Here is a 14,773-nt window from a genome sequence, read left to right as displayed (position 1 = left end):
GTACGTTGTTACATATAGACTGCTGCCCTTTCCTTATCATTTAAAAGCTCTAAAAAGTTCTAAATCCAAGGCCTGATTTTAGTCCTGTTCTCAAAATTTCAAAACTTGTGACATTACTCCATGATTATTATTACCCTTATTTACCCGTATTATTACTTTCATGTCTGGCAGACAACGATGTAGAGCAGAGAAATGTTTTGCAACTGATGTTTCTATTTTCTTTTCTAATTGTGCACTGTTGTAGAGTCATACTTCTCAGTTATTATCCTCTCTCTTCTACATACTGTAGATAGCATTTGTGGGACATTAAGGGGCAGATTTATCAGGGGTCAAATTGAAAATTCAAATTTTAGATTTTTTTTTTTTATGGTCAAAACTGTCAAATTCTAATCGTGTTTTTTTAAATAAGAATAAAATTTGATTCTAAATAGATTAGAGTTTTCGGGTTGATTTAATCCATCCAAGTTTGAAAAATTTGATTTTTGTAATAAATTGAATAATTTTGTAAATTGTCGAGTTTAGAATTTATGGGAGTTTAGGGGAGTTTTTAAAAACTCACATGAATTCTAATTTCGACCTTTGATAAATGTGCCTGCTTGTGTACAGTATTACAGTATGTGCGGTAAACAACATTAGCTGTGGCACATGTGAAGGTGTTTGGAATTGTGTAATCCTGTTAGCTATTAGGAATGCACATTTTATCTGTGCATAAGATGTAAGGGCATGTCGTAGATCTCTAGAGATTATAAAAAAATGTTAACGCTGCTGCAGGTTGGAATGCTGAACTCCTGACAACAATATTTATCAAATGTTCCTATTGCAAAGATGTGATAATACCAAGAACCTTTTTTGAGATGGCTGTTTTTTATAGCATTGTTTGCCACGAGTCTGAATTATATGCCTAGAGCTACAAAGACTATATAATAAGATAAAAATGAAAGGTTGAGGGAGCACTCCATGGCTAAATAAAAATATACTATAATACAATGGAAGTGCTACTGATCCGGCCAAATTAACTACAGACATAGAGAAAAAGATTATTCAATGCACATTCCCTGGTCCCCTGTCACATAAGTAATTTATGCAGATGCATGTATTTACAAAGACAGGGGTTTTTTTAGTTACAAAATTATGATCATAAGATTGATAAGCCACCATACCACGTCAAGGTAAAACCCATATGGCGGTTGCCAACTATTTACCTCTGGTCATAATATTCAAATGCTAAAGCCTCCCGGCATAACAGCATTACCTGAAATAAAGGTTTCCCGACCTGGGCATTGGTTTCAATCATAAGGCTTAGTCCTCCCCCACCATTAGCTTTTAAAGGTGAGCAATAACTTAAACCATGGCATTGGTTCCATGAGATTAATCCTCCCCCGCTTCGGCTTTTAAGAGAGAGAAATTGCCCAGACCAACACCCATTTCCAAAGGCATGGGGCCACCATTTAAAGGGACAGGTGTGGGGGTGCTAAAACGACATGGAAGCCCGACCTGCTGTATAACTGCTGAACTTCTGAGCAGAATAAATCTGCTACAATACAAAAAGGAAAGGTTGTGGGAGCACTCCATGGCTAAATAAAACTATACTAAAATACAATGGAAGTGCTACTGATCTGGCCAAATTAACTACAGAAATAGAGAAAAAGAAAAAAGATTTATCAATGCACATTCACTAGTCCCCTGTCACATAAGTAATTTATGCAGATGAATGTATTTACAAAGACAGGGTTTTTTTTTTTTTTATAAATCTTTATTTATTGATTTTCAAAAAGTAGGGGGGAAAGGATACAGAAAGAAAAAAGGGGGGGGAGAGGGACCAGGGAAGGGTAAAACAATATTCACGTATCAAATACAATCAGTACAGGGTTAACAGTGAGTTACATCTCAATATCTCAATATTAGAACCTAGTGTTCTAAGTACTTATGAGGCTATCGCATTGGACCTTATATAAACCAAAATATGCACTACACATTCATTCATCTCCGCAGAACAATTCTCTAAATGTTCCCCTAGGAGCCTAGTCGGGAGCTCACAATTTATGTCCTCTCAAATATGTCACCCAAGGCTCCCATACCTTTGCATATTGATCAGTGGTGTAGTTAAGTAAGCTAGTTATTTCCTCCATCTTCCTGGTTTCTTCTGCTAAGTTCATCCACTCTATGACTGAGGGGGAAGTGGACGATTTCCAGTTTTTTGGTATTAAGGCTAAAGCGGCATGGACCAGATAACGTGTGAGCTTATCAGTCACCCAAGTTTGGTTAGGAAGATCAATACCAAATAGTAAGAGGGGAATATCTAAGTGATCTAATTTTGTCCCCGTGATAGAAGAAACCGATGAACACACCGCTTCCCAAAAGGGGGTGATGGAAGGGCAGGTAAACCATATGTGTTTGAAAGAGCCTGAATCTGAGCTACACCTCCAGCATAGTTGAGAAGTACCTGGGAAAAGCCTGTGCAATCTCGTCGGTACATAGTACCATCGGGTGACAAGCTTATACAGCATCTCTCGGACCCTGACTGCCCTGGAAGATTTATGCAGCCTCAATAAAATCTGTCTTCTCACTGGTTGAGGTAGTACGACCTCCAGTTCCTTTTCCCAGGAATCAAAGAAGTTAGGGTGAGGTAAGGCTTTGCCGTATTGCAAAATCCGATATGAGAAGGATAACGGACGAGATGGGAATTTGTTGGTGTCTAATAAATTTTCCCACATGGTAGGGTGATCAGTAATTGAGTGGGTTTCTAGAGTGTCCAAGTAATGATGTAGTTGAGTGTAGCACCATTGATCCCTAGGGTGAGTACCCCATATTCTCTGTATCCAAGCTAGGGGGACTATCCTACCATCCTTGTAAAAATCAATCAGCTTGGTTTCCCTACCACCCAGTAAGCCCCATCTACCAAATGCTTGAGGATCTAGACTAGGAGGGAAATCAGGATTAAGTAAGAGAGGTTGTTGTTTAGGCAACTGAGACATAAGGTTAGAAGACCGCCTCTGTTTAAACCATACCTCCACAGTTGCCGAAATGGTTGGATGCAAAATAAGGGCCTTAGGTATCTTAGCTTTCTGGGCCCATAATATATTACCTAGGGGAATGTCAGTCATAGCTTGTTCCACTTCAGCCCATTTCTTCATAGTAGGTTTCAGACACCAATGAAGTGTTCTGGTCAGATGCACTGAGACATAATATAAATATGGGTCTGGTAGTGCCACTCCGCCCTTGTCCCTAGGAAGTGTAAGGGTGTCTAATTTAATTCTCGGAGGCTTGTTATCCCAGATAAACTTATTAAACAACCCTCTCAATTTTGAAAAAAATTGTTGGGGAATTTTGATCGGTAAGGTTTGGAAGTAGTATAAAATTTGCGGCATGATAGACATTTTGATAGCCTGAATTTTCCCAAACCAGGTAAGTCCCAGTGTCTGCCAGTTATGTAGCTGTTTAGTTAGTTTAGTAAGTAAGGGAGGGAAATTGATCTGGTATAATAAGGAAAGATCTGAAGTTATCTGCACCCCCAAGTATTTTATTCCCCCCTTTGGCCAATGGAAGGGAAACTGGCGATCAAGTAATGTTTTACAGGTGCTGGGTAAGTTAATATCCATGGCCTCGGATTTACTGGCATTTACTTTAAAATTTGAGAGTTTCCCAAACCGTGAGAATAAAACCATAAGGTTTGGGAGAGAAATAACCGGCCTAGTTATGAATAACATAAGATCGTCTGCAAAGGCAGACAATTTATGTTCTGCAGTTCCCACAATCAGTCCCGAAATATCCCTCGTGTTCCTTATCGTGGCCAACAAAGTTTCCATAACCAGCACAAATAGCACAGGAGAGAGAGGGCAGCCTTGCCGTGTTCCATTATGGATGTTTATAGTGGGAGAAAGAGTGCCATTGATGCGGACTCTGGCAGTGGGTTCAGAATATAACGCAAATATTCTAGTAATTGTGGTAATACTAAATCCAAATCCTATTAAGGTCTGATACAGAAATTCCCAGGAGATCCTATCAAATGCCTTTTCGGCGTCAATCGTTAAAAGGAGGGCAGGAATCTGTTTCATTTTGGCATAATGTATGAGGGAGAACATTTTATATGTGTTGTCCTTTCCCTCCCTGTTAGGGACAAAACCCGACTGGTCCGGGTGGATCAAGTGCATTAACTCTGTCTTTAGTCTATTAGCAATAATTTTAGCGAATATTTTTAGGTCTACATTAATGAGGGAAATAGGTCAATAACTCCCACAACTCTGCGGGTCTTTCCCTTGTTTATGTATTACTGTTATATGAGCTTCTTTCGCTTGAGCTGGAAATTGGCTGCCACTGTCTATCGCGTTAAAATATCTATGCATATAGGGAAGCAATTCTGTAGAGAAAACTTTGTAGTATAAAGAATTATAACCATCCGGGCCGGGACTTTTGTTTGTTGGTATTGTTTTTAAAGTCTCTTCTATTTCTGCAACAGTAATGGGTGCGTCAATACGGTGGCATTGGAGCTGTGATAACTGTGGGAGATTGGCCTCCCGAATAAATTTCTCTATTTCGGATTTCAGAGAGGATGATGGGCTGGAATCCTGTAATTTATAAAGGGATTGATAAAACTGATGGAAGCACTGGGCTATCTGGGGCGTAGAGAAGTAGGTATGTTGGTCTTTCCCTTTAACGGAGGGGATAAAGGTGGTCGGTTCCAATCTCTTTAAAATATTGGCAAAGTGTTTAGTGCTCTTATCTCCTAAATCATATGTCCTTTGCTTACATCTAAGATAGGCCTTGTAGGAGTATTGGTCTAAAGTCGATTTTAATAATAGCCGTTTACTTTCTAAAGCCTTCCATGTATCAACCGCAATGGTCTGTTTGTGAGCCTGTTCCAAGATGGCAATCTCTTTCAGTAAAGTATAAATAGCTTTCTCTCTGTCCTTCTTAAGTTTAGAGCACAATGCTATAAGATGACCCCGCAACACACATTTATGAGTTTCCCACAATATGGCAGGATTCGTTCCCGAAACATCATTATCCGAAAAGAAATTCTCTATCATAGATCTTATCTGCTTCTTTGTGGTGTCATTTAACAGCATTGTACTATTAAATCTCCATTGAAACTCAGTTTTAGTAGAATTTGGAATAGACATATGCACTACTACAGGCGAATGGTCGGAAAGAGTTCCCTGAGCAATAGTGGCAGCTTGACAAAACTGGAGCCATTTATGAGAGATAAAAACATAATCAATCCTAGAGTAGCATGCATATGTTTTCGAATAATGAGAGAAATCTATACTGTGAGCATTAAGGCATCTCCAGACGTCCACTAATTGTAGGTCCATTAAGGCTTTTTTCACTTTTTTGAGGCCTTTATAAGAGATATGACATCTTTTGGCGGATGTATCAGTTAAAGGATTGAGAGGAATATTCAAATCACCTCCTAAATAAATAATACCTTCTGCAAATGAGGACAAGGTGGAAAGAAAATGACATAAAAAGTGCACCTGATCAGAGTTGGGAGCATAAACATTAGCTATTGTAATGGTTGAGTTAGCCAATCTACCTTTTAACAGCAAGTACCTGCCTTCAGAATCTTTTTTCTGATCCATAAGAACAAACGGCAAATCCTTGTGAATCATTGTCAGCACTCCCGTGCTTTTCTTCACCGGATTGTTACTAGTAAACATTCTAGTATAGTATTTAGAGGAAAACTGAGGGACTTTAGTATCCTTAAAATGGGTTTCCTGAATCAGAGCGATCTGAGCACCTAATCTCTTACACTCATGCAAAATTTGGGAACGTTTAATGGGCTCGTTCATACCGTTAACATTGTAACTAATAATTTTACATTCCATGCAAGTAGGCATAAGTTATTGAAACAATCTTATCGAACATGCACATGGTCCAAACAAACATAGAGCTAAGTGTATTACTCACTAGTACCCTAATCCCAGGAGATAGGACAGAAGAGGGGGGAAAAGAAAGAAGGTGAAAATTTTGGGGAACAAACCGTTCCCAACTGGCCGAACCAGAGGTGGGTATGATAATAACCCAATTCTGGTTATCAATTCTGTTGGCCATTGTAACTTGGGGGGAGAAATTGGCAGTCGAGAGGGTATTGGGTCAGACTATCAAGAGAACGTATAGTAGGTCTGACCGTCGGCGGGCCTGGTGGCCTATACACTTAAAAAAGGGAAAAGAAAAAACAAAGGCAAATAATCATATAAATCAGAAACTCGTCAGTGATATCAGAAATAGAAAACAAAACAGTAACTTATCAACCAGGGGATCCACAGAAATGTCATCTGAAATCCAATGAGGAGAGCGTTCTCAACAACAATGATCCATCTACACTCCTCTGGAAGGGCATAAAAACCCTGAATCAAAAACAATAGAGGCCTTCCCTCAATGGGGGGGTGCTGTAGGAGAGGCGAATCTTTCTCTGGAAGACATGTTCCTCGGTGTCCTCGGGGTCTGCCTGGGGGTGCGTTGAACCGACCATCTCCCCTCTAACTCAAAATCAGGTACTTGGGCCCCCGTGGTGTCCACAGACCAGCCCGGTAGCTGTATCAGGGGGAGTTGCAGCTTTCTCAAGAAATGAGGGGTATCCTCTGGGACCCGTAGAGCAGATTGGGCGCCATCTTTCGATACCATCAAGGCAAATGGGAACCCCCATCTATAAGCAATGTTCTTTTCTCTGAGAACATCTGTGAGTGGCCGCAAAGCTTTTCGTTTCATTAACGTAGAGCGAGATATGTCTTGGAATAACTTAATTGCGTTGTCCTCGTAGGTTAAACTGCCAATATCCTTTGCCTTTTGGATGATTTCCTCTTTAAGTTTAAAACTGTTCAAGCAGCACAGCACATCTCTTGGGGCGTTTAAAGGGGCAGCCTTCGGTTTTTGGACCCTATGGGCCCTTTCTATCGCAATGACCTCACCAGCATCCCTTAACAAAATGCCGTTAAATATTTGGAGTAGTGCAGGCTGGATCTCATCAGTAAGTACTGTTTCAGGTAGGCCCCGAACCCTTATATTATTGCGCCTGCTCCTATTCTCGCCATCTTCCAATTGTCTCTGCATATCGGAAATGATACGAGCTTGGGCCGTCAATTGGGTATGGAATAACTTTTCATTATGGAGCAGTTTGTTTTGATTATTTTCAATGTCATCAGTACGAGATACAATGCTCACCATGTCCCGTTTTATGTCTTGCAGCTCCTCCTTTAATGAAGCAGTGACCTCCTGTAGCATGGTCTTGAGCTCCGATCGAGATGGGAGGTTAGCCAGGTAAGAGCGGATATTTGAATCCTCATCCGCATCACTCTCCGGTTCTGTGGTATCTCTCTCTGCCTCCGCGTACGCTTCTCTGGCCGCCGCCATCGGCGCCATTTTGGAAGCCGCGCGGTCCGGCTTTTTCTTCACAAATAGAGGGGCCAGATCCTGTTGTGCAGAGGTTTGTCTCCGCATTGGCGTCTGCTCCTTCTCCGCTCTGGTTTTACCGGTTTTCCCCATAGTATACCGTGCTTTTCAGGCCACAACCGACGGCAGGCTAGCAGAGCCCTCTTAACATGCGGCCATTACTCTCGGCGCCAAGCCACGCCCCCCAAGACAGGGTTTTTTTAGTTACAAAATTATGATCATAAGATTGATAAGCCACCATACCACATCAAGGTAAAACCTATATGGCATTCCCTAACTATTTACCACTGGTATATATAACTCCTTTTCCCACCCCTTGTGTGGCTATGCTTAGCTCAGGCTCAGAACAGTACCTGGTGCGCCCATAAGCCATATACCTGGCACAACAATTGGGCACTTTTACAGTTGGGCACCTTTACTATGCGGGGACATTTGAGGCCCCTATTATTGCCACGTGAACCGTTACCCTAAAAGCTTAGTTCCACAACAGTTCAAGACTTGGTTAATCTCTGGAATGGTGACAGCGCCTTACTTGGTCAGTCTTCTCTTTTTTCCCCCCATTATCCCCACTATTTCTCTGTTTCTTGATAACTACTTGATAACTAAAGCGTTGCCATGCTGCGTTTTCCTAGCAACCAGCACTTGGCATACTTGATATCTAAAGCGTCCTCTCATGGCCATATTCCTTCAACGATCCTCCTCCTAGGCCACGCCCCCTGTTACAGTTACGAGCAGAATGTATGTGCCTTGACTGCTTGCTCCTTCAAGCTGCTGCCAAACACCACGTAAATGCAGACTCTCTTCAATATATTTTATATGCAATGATACACTTTACCGCTTCTCTGTTTCCTTAGCGATTATTATGTTTAACGATCTAACACCTTTCTTGCTATATACCATTAATATCTATACACGCTGCCGCATATCAGCTCTATTTAGCGGCCCACATTTTAGGATCTGTTTATCTACTAAGATTGACACATTGTACTACTAATCACTACTTCTACAAAGAGTTCACTCTAACAGGAAGTTCTAATCTTTATTCTGTATACATTGTTACATGTCACTATGATTGTTTTGGCAACATTGTACATTATTGCAGCTTTACTGACTACTCAGTTTCTGTACATGCAATGTTGTTTTCTGTCACCTTTTGTGTTTGCAAACAGTTTTTTGTATATTTTACGCACTTTATTGTTGTTTTTACGTTTGTATATTGCCCCGCCCATGTCCATGACACTCTATGATGTCACACATACCCTTTTCCGGCCTTTGATGCTTTAAAATGGTTGTGATTGTTTGTTTCATTCACTTTGAGAAAGGCTAGGGACCAAGCCGAAACGTTTGCTTTTTTCTGTTAAAATAAAAACCTTTTTTTATCTCCATAAGTCCTGTGTGTGCTAGCTTCTTTTGACCCATTATATAGTGAATAAATTACCCCCTCTTGTAAAATATAAGGATATTATAAGTTACCGAGGAGTTTCATGACCATATAAAAACACGAGGCCAAAGGCCGAGTGTTTTTATACAGGTAATGGAACTCCGAGGTAACTTCTAATATCCTCATATTTTGCAACTGGGGTACTTTATTTATTATAATACACAAATCTAAGTGAGTCATGTGATAGAAATGACATCTGAACTCACTGTTTATAAGGATATAATTTACAAGATATTCATGGCTTTTGTGTATTATATACATTTTTGTAACAACTCTACAATTAACAGCACATATTTCTTAAATATCAATTTCAGTAAGCAATGAAGAGAAAGGGAAGATATGTTCTAAATCTCATTTACTGGTTTGTCATCAGAGAACTATGCTTACGCACACCAGGATGTGTAGTTGAAGAATTAAAAATTCATAATTTTATTTAATACTTTAAAAGACGGCCAACGTTTCGGTCTCCATCTCAGACCTTTAAATAAAATGAGCTAATCTCCTCCAATATAGATAGTGACAATAAAATTTACCAGACAGGATTTGATATAATTTTTATGTAATCAACCTTTAAATGATGTCATATCTTTCAGTCTTATTTTTTTTTCACTTTAGTTTTTTTTTTTTTTATTTATATTGAGGCTAGTGATGACTAAATAAACAAGAGCGATGAAAGAGATGAAAAAATATATTAATTATATTGACAACAAACAGGGAATGTAGTAAGAGACAATAGGTCTCATTTGCAAAAAAATTGGTAATGCAAAGTGAAAAAGGGGATGCCAAACACTTTGTCTCTTATATCTTGCTTCAGTGTTAATATAAAAACTCAAAGACATAGAGTACTTTGTGAATGAATTTGTTTCACAAAATTCATAAAAATGATTCTAAAAGAATGAGCTTGGATACTCATTCTGTAGGTGCTCCCCTGTGTTAGTCGCTTTAACTTTTAGTGGCATCAATAAATTTAATCTAACCTTAGTGCAGCAGGGATTCTGTAAACCATGCTGATTAAGACAAGATTCATATCTGGGACAATGTGACTGTTCCATATTTACCTCCTCAAATCCTTCCATAGGAATGTATTTATCTGAGAATAGTTCCATTTTTGCCTAGCTAAACATGGCTCATGGTGCTTAAATGATTTCAAGTCACAAAATTGCTAAATAAAAATAGTTCTAATAATAGGAAAGGTAACTGACCGGAGTATTGATAAAAACTATACGCCATTTTTCAAAAGTGACAATTTACAAGAAAGCATGTCCCTTTCATATTGATATATGTACAATAATACACACCAAAAAGCAATGCAATATGGGCAGATTGATTAATTTTGCCATTTAAATGTGAGCTTTATGGTGCAGGGTATAACCTGGGCCTAGATACAAAAAGTATTGGAATCATCTTCATTCTTTATTTCAGAAATTACTTTTTTACTGCTGCAATTATATGCTGTAATTGGCTGCAGTCCACATGTAACTACTTGATGCAGCCACACATTCAGCAGTTGACAGCTACAACAGGATCCAAGCAAACAAAAACAGGGTCTGTTTTAAAGTTTGAGTTTTAGTAAATGCGCTTATACTTCTACTGCAACTGAAGTGACGCTGCCAATGTCATGTAGATTTCAGTTCTGCCTTTTGCATGGCTGAGGAATTCAGTCTAGGCTAATTACAAGTATTATAGAGGTTATGAAGGAACAAAGTAATTGCATTGGTTAAATCCCCATCTGATTATTCTCAATACATTAAACCAGTCAAATCGAACTGCTCATTTACTGCTCTGGGTTATTGGAGTGGAACAAACATGAACCATGTTATGCCATATCACTGTACATAGATAAGTTACATGCTGAGAGAATTAGAAATTCTCTGAATACAAATCATTTAAAAAAAGGTTCATGATTGCAGAACACATGACATATATACAGACATATGTATGTTGTCACTGAACTAGATATAAAAGTCTCATATATATATATTGCATATGTTTTTCTTTTCAACATATTGATAGCCTAAACAAAAATCAAGGAGGGTAAGTGGAAGCACTCTTTTAAGGCTAAAACAAAATATTTTGAAGTATAATGGAAGTACTACTTACAATGCACTTCCCTGGTCCCCTGTCTCATAAGTAATTCAATATAAATGCAAATGCATATGTTTACAAAACAGGGGTTTTTAGTTACAAAATTATGATCATAAAGTTGAAAAGCCACCATACCACGTCAAGGTAAACCCCATATGGCGGTCCCTAACTTACTTGAACTCAGGTCACAATATAAAAAGATACTTCTCTGCATAATAGCATTACCTGTACACAATGTGTGTTGTGCATTGGTTTCAATCTGAAAGCTGGATCCTCCCCCGCCAGCAAGGGCTTTTAAGAGAGAGAGATTGCTGAAACCAACGCCCATATTTAAAAGCATAGGACCACCATTAGTATAAAGGGGTGGGTATGGGGTGCTATTAAAAAACCACATAGAGCTGAGCCACAGCTTCAGGCGAATAAACAAAAATTAAGGAGGGTTAGTGGAAGCACTCTTAAGGCTAAAACAAAATATTTTGAAATATAATGGAAGTGCTACTTACAATGCACTTCCCTGGTCCCCTGTCTCATACGTAAGTCAATATAAATGCAAATACATATGTTTACAAAACAGGGGTTTTTAGTTACAAAATTATGATCATAAAGTTGAAAAGCAACCATACCACGTCAAGGTAACCCCCATATGGCAATATAAAAAGATACTTCTCTGCATAATAGCATAATAACAGGTAATGCTATTATGCAGAGAAGTATCTTTTTATATTGTGACCTAAGTTAAGTAAGTTAGGGACCGCCATATGGGGTTTACCTTGACGTGGTATGGTGGCTTTTCAACTTTATGATCATAACTTTGTAACTAAAAACCCCTGTTTTGTAAACATATTCATTTGCATTTATATTGAATTACTTATGAGACAGGGGACCAGGGAAGTGCATTGTAAGTAGCACTTTCATTATACTTAAATATATTTTGTTTTAGCCTTAAGAGTGCTTCCACCAACCCCCCTTCATTTTTGTATGTTTGCCTGAAGCTGTGGCTCAGCTCTGTGTAGTTTTTTAATACTACACACCCCTTTATACTAATGGTGGTCCTATGCTTTTGGTGGTCCTATGCTTTTAAATATGGGCGTTGGTTTGAGCAATCTCTCTCTCTTAAAAGCCCTTGCTGGCGGGGGAGGATTTAGCCTTCAGATTGAAACCAATGCACAACACACATTGTGTACAGGTAATGCTATTATGCAGAGAAGTATCTTTTTCTATTGTGACCTGAGTTAAAGTCAAAATTGCTAAATAAAAATAGTTCTAATAATAGGAAAGGTAACTAACCGGAGTATTGATAAAAACTATACGCCGGAAAACATGTTTTTTTCAAAACACATCAGTTAATAGTGCTACTCCAGCAGAATTCTGCACTGAAATCCATTTCTCAAAAGAGCAAACTGATTTTTTTATATTCAATTTTGAAATCTGACATGGGGCTAGACATTTTGTCAATTTCCCAGCTGCCACTGGTTATGTGACTTGTGCCTGCACTTTAGGAGAGAAAAGCTTTCTGGCAGGCTGCTGTTTTTCCTTTTCAATGTAACTGAATGTGTCTCAGTGGGACATGGGTTTTTACTATTGAGTGTTGTTCTTAGATCTACCAGGCAGGTGTTATCTTGTGTTAGGAAGCTGCTATCTGATTGCCTCCCCATTGTTCTTTTGTTTGGCTGCTGGGGGGGAAAAGGGAGGGGGTGATATCACTTCAACTTGCAGTACAGCAGTAAAGAGTGATTGAAGTTTATCAAAGCACAAGTCACATGACTTGGGGCAGCTGGGAAATTGACAATATGTCTAGCCACATGTCAGATTTCAAAATTGAATATAAAAAAATCTGTTTGCTCTTTTGAGAAATGGATTTCTGTGCAGAAATTTTTTTTTTTCCCATGACAGTATCCCTTTAAGTAAGTTAGGGACCGCCATATGGGGTTTACCTTGACGTGGTATGGTGGCTTTTCAACTTTATGATCATAACTTTGTAACTAAAAACCCCTGTTTTGTAAACATATGCATTTGCATTTATATTTATATTGAATTACTTATGAGACAGGGGACCAGGGAAGTGCATTGTAAGTAGGGATGTAGCGAACTGTTCGCCGGCGAACTAGTTCACGCGAACTTCGACTGTTCGCGTCCGCCGAATGTTCGCGAACGTCGCGCGCCGTTCGCCAATTTGAGTTCGCGTTCGATTCGAATAAAAATCGTTCGACCATTCGACCATTCGATTCCTTCGACCGCTAAAATCAAACGATTTCCATTCGTTCGAACGATTGTAAGCATTCGATCGAATGAAAAGCATTCGATCGAATGGCTTCGATCGTTCGATTCGAACGAAAATCCTTCGATCGAGCGATTAAAATCCTTCGATCGTTCGAATCGAACGATTTTGCGGGTGTTCGAAGTTCGCGAACTGTTCGCGAACTGTTCGCATTTTTGCCGGTGTTCGCGAACGGCGTTCGCGAACACCAAAACGGCAGTTCGCTACATCCCTAATTGTAAGTAGCACTTCCATTATACTTAAATATATTTGTTTTAGCCTTAAGAGTGCTTCCACCAACCCCCCTTGCAATAAAACACTTGGTATATGAGGTCAGTGTGACAAACCATTCCAATATTTATGTATGAGGAGAGTTGTGCTATTAGTATGATTTATGTTTTCTGCTTGGATGCTAGCTAGCTTATGAATTCTAATCACTATCTTGCACAAGTCATTCACTACAGTTATGTGCTTAATAGGTTATTTGTAAGGGGAAGTTAAGACATACACTCTAGTAGGGATGAGTGGAATATTTCACAGAAAAATACATAAAACATGTTGCACGGTTTAAAAAATTGTCATGCAGAAAAACTTCCATTGTGTCACGGCCGGCACCCGATACCAGAACAAATGCCAAGTACCCTGGTCTCGGCTCGGCTTCATCAGTAGTTTGACCACCGTTGGGCTTCAGGAGGAGCCCTCAGCTTACTTGGGTACCACCTGGACTTAACAAGGGGTGCAAGGCGAGATGTTCTGGCTGGCAAAGGGGCACGGCTGTTAGCAGAGTCTTTTTGGGCCGAAGGTCACGGTACAAAGGATTGGGCAGAGTCGTAATCAGGCAGGCTGGGTCGAGGCAGGCAGATAGCAAGGATCGTCAAACAGGCAAAAGGGTCAAAACCGGGTGATCAATCGAAGGGTTAAACAGAAGAGTAGTCGTAAGCAGGCAAGGTCAGGATCCAGAAATCAGAATAGTCAAAATAGCCAGGCAGGGGTCAAAACAGGAATCAAACAGGTTCAAAAGGAAGCAGACAACTAGCACAAGGCTCAGGAGCACCAGGAATACAATCCTATCACGGGCACTGAATTTAACACAGAAGTTCCTTTAAATACTTTTCAAATTTCAAGCAACTGCGCGCTGACGTCATCACTTCAGTGCACATGCGCTACAAATCAAAGCCCAGTGTGCGCGCGCGCCCCTAAAGGAACCGGTGCCTGCAGAGGAGCAGCAACTCGGCGCGGCGGGTGTTCCCTGTTGAGGGACTACCCCACTAGACTACCAGGGTGAGATTTTATTACATTACCCCCCTCTCTAGGGGGGCCACTGGACCCCCAGGCTTCCCAGGAAATTTAAGATGAAACTTCTTCCTGAGTCGTCAGCCTTGATGTCATCAACTGAGACCCAAGAGTACTCCTCAGGGCCAAAGCCCTTCCACTTAGTAAGATATTGCAGCTTACCTCGCACAAAGCGGGAATCGAGGAACTCTTGGATCTCAAATTCAGGCTGACCTTCGACCAACACTGGGGGAGGTACAGGAAGATGACGGACCAGAGTGGCTGGTTTTAGGAGGAAGACATGAAAATAATTAGATATTTTAAATTCT

General features: G+C 39.9%; 1 protein-coding gene across 2 annotated transcripts in view; it reads left to right on the top strand.

Annotated features, from left to right (window-relative positions):
- Window positions 1-14,773, top strand: part of cdh12.L (cadherin 12, type 2 (N-cadherin 2) L homeolog) — a 579,800-nt gene that overhangs the window by 4,981 nt on the left and 560,046 nt on the right. The window contains exon 2 of one of the 2 annotated variants that reach the window (XM_041566242.1): window positions 7,186-7,257. The exons of the other annotated variant lie outside the window; for it this stretch is intronic. The gene's annotated coding sequence lies outside the window, so the exon portion shown is untranslated. The remainder of the gene's footprint in view (window positions 1-7,185; window positions 7,258-14,773) is intronic. 2 annotated transcript variants of the gene reach the window in all.

The sequence above is a fragment of the Xenopus laevis genome, chromosome 6L, assembly GCF_017654675.1.
Source record: "Xenopus laevis strain J_2021 chromosome 6L, Xenopus_laevis_v10.1, whole genome shotgun sequence".
NCBI classification, from domain to species: Eukaryota; Metazoa; Chordata; class Amphibia; order Anura; family Pipidae; genus Xenopus; species Xenopus laevis.
This window is presented reverse-complemented; position numbering and strand designations above follow the sequence as displayed.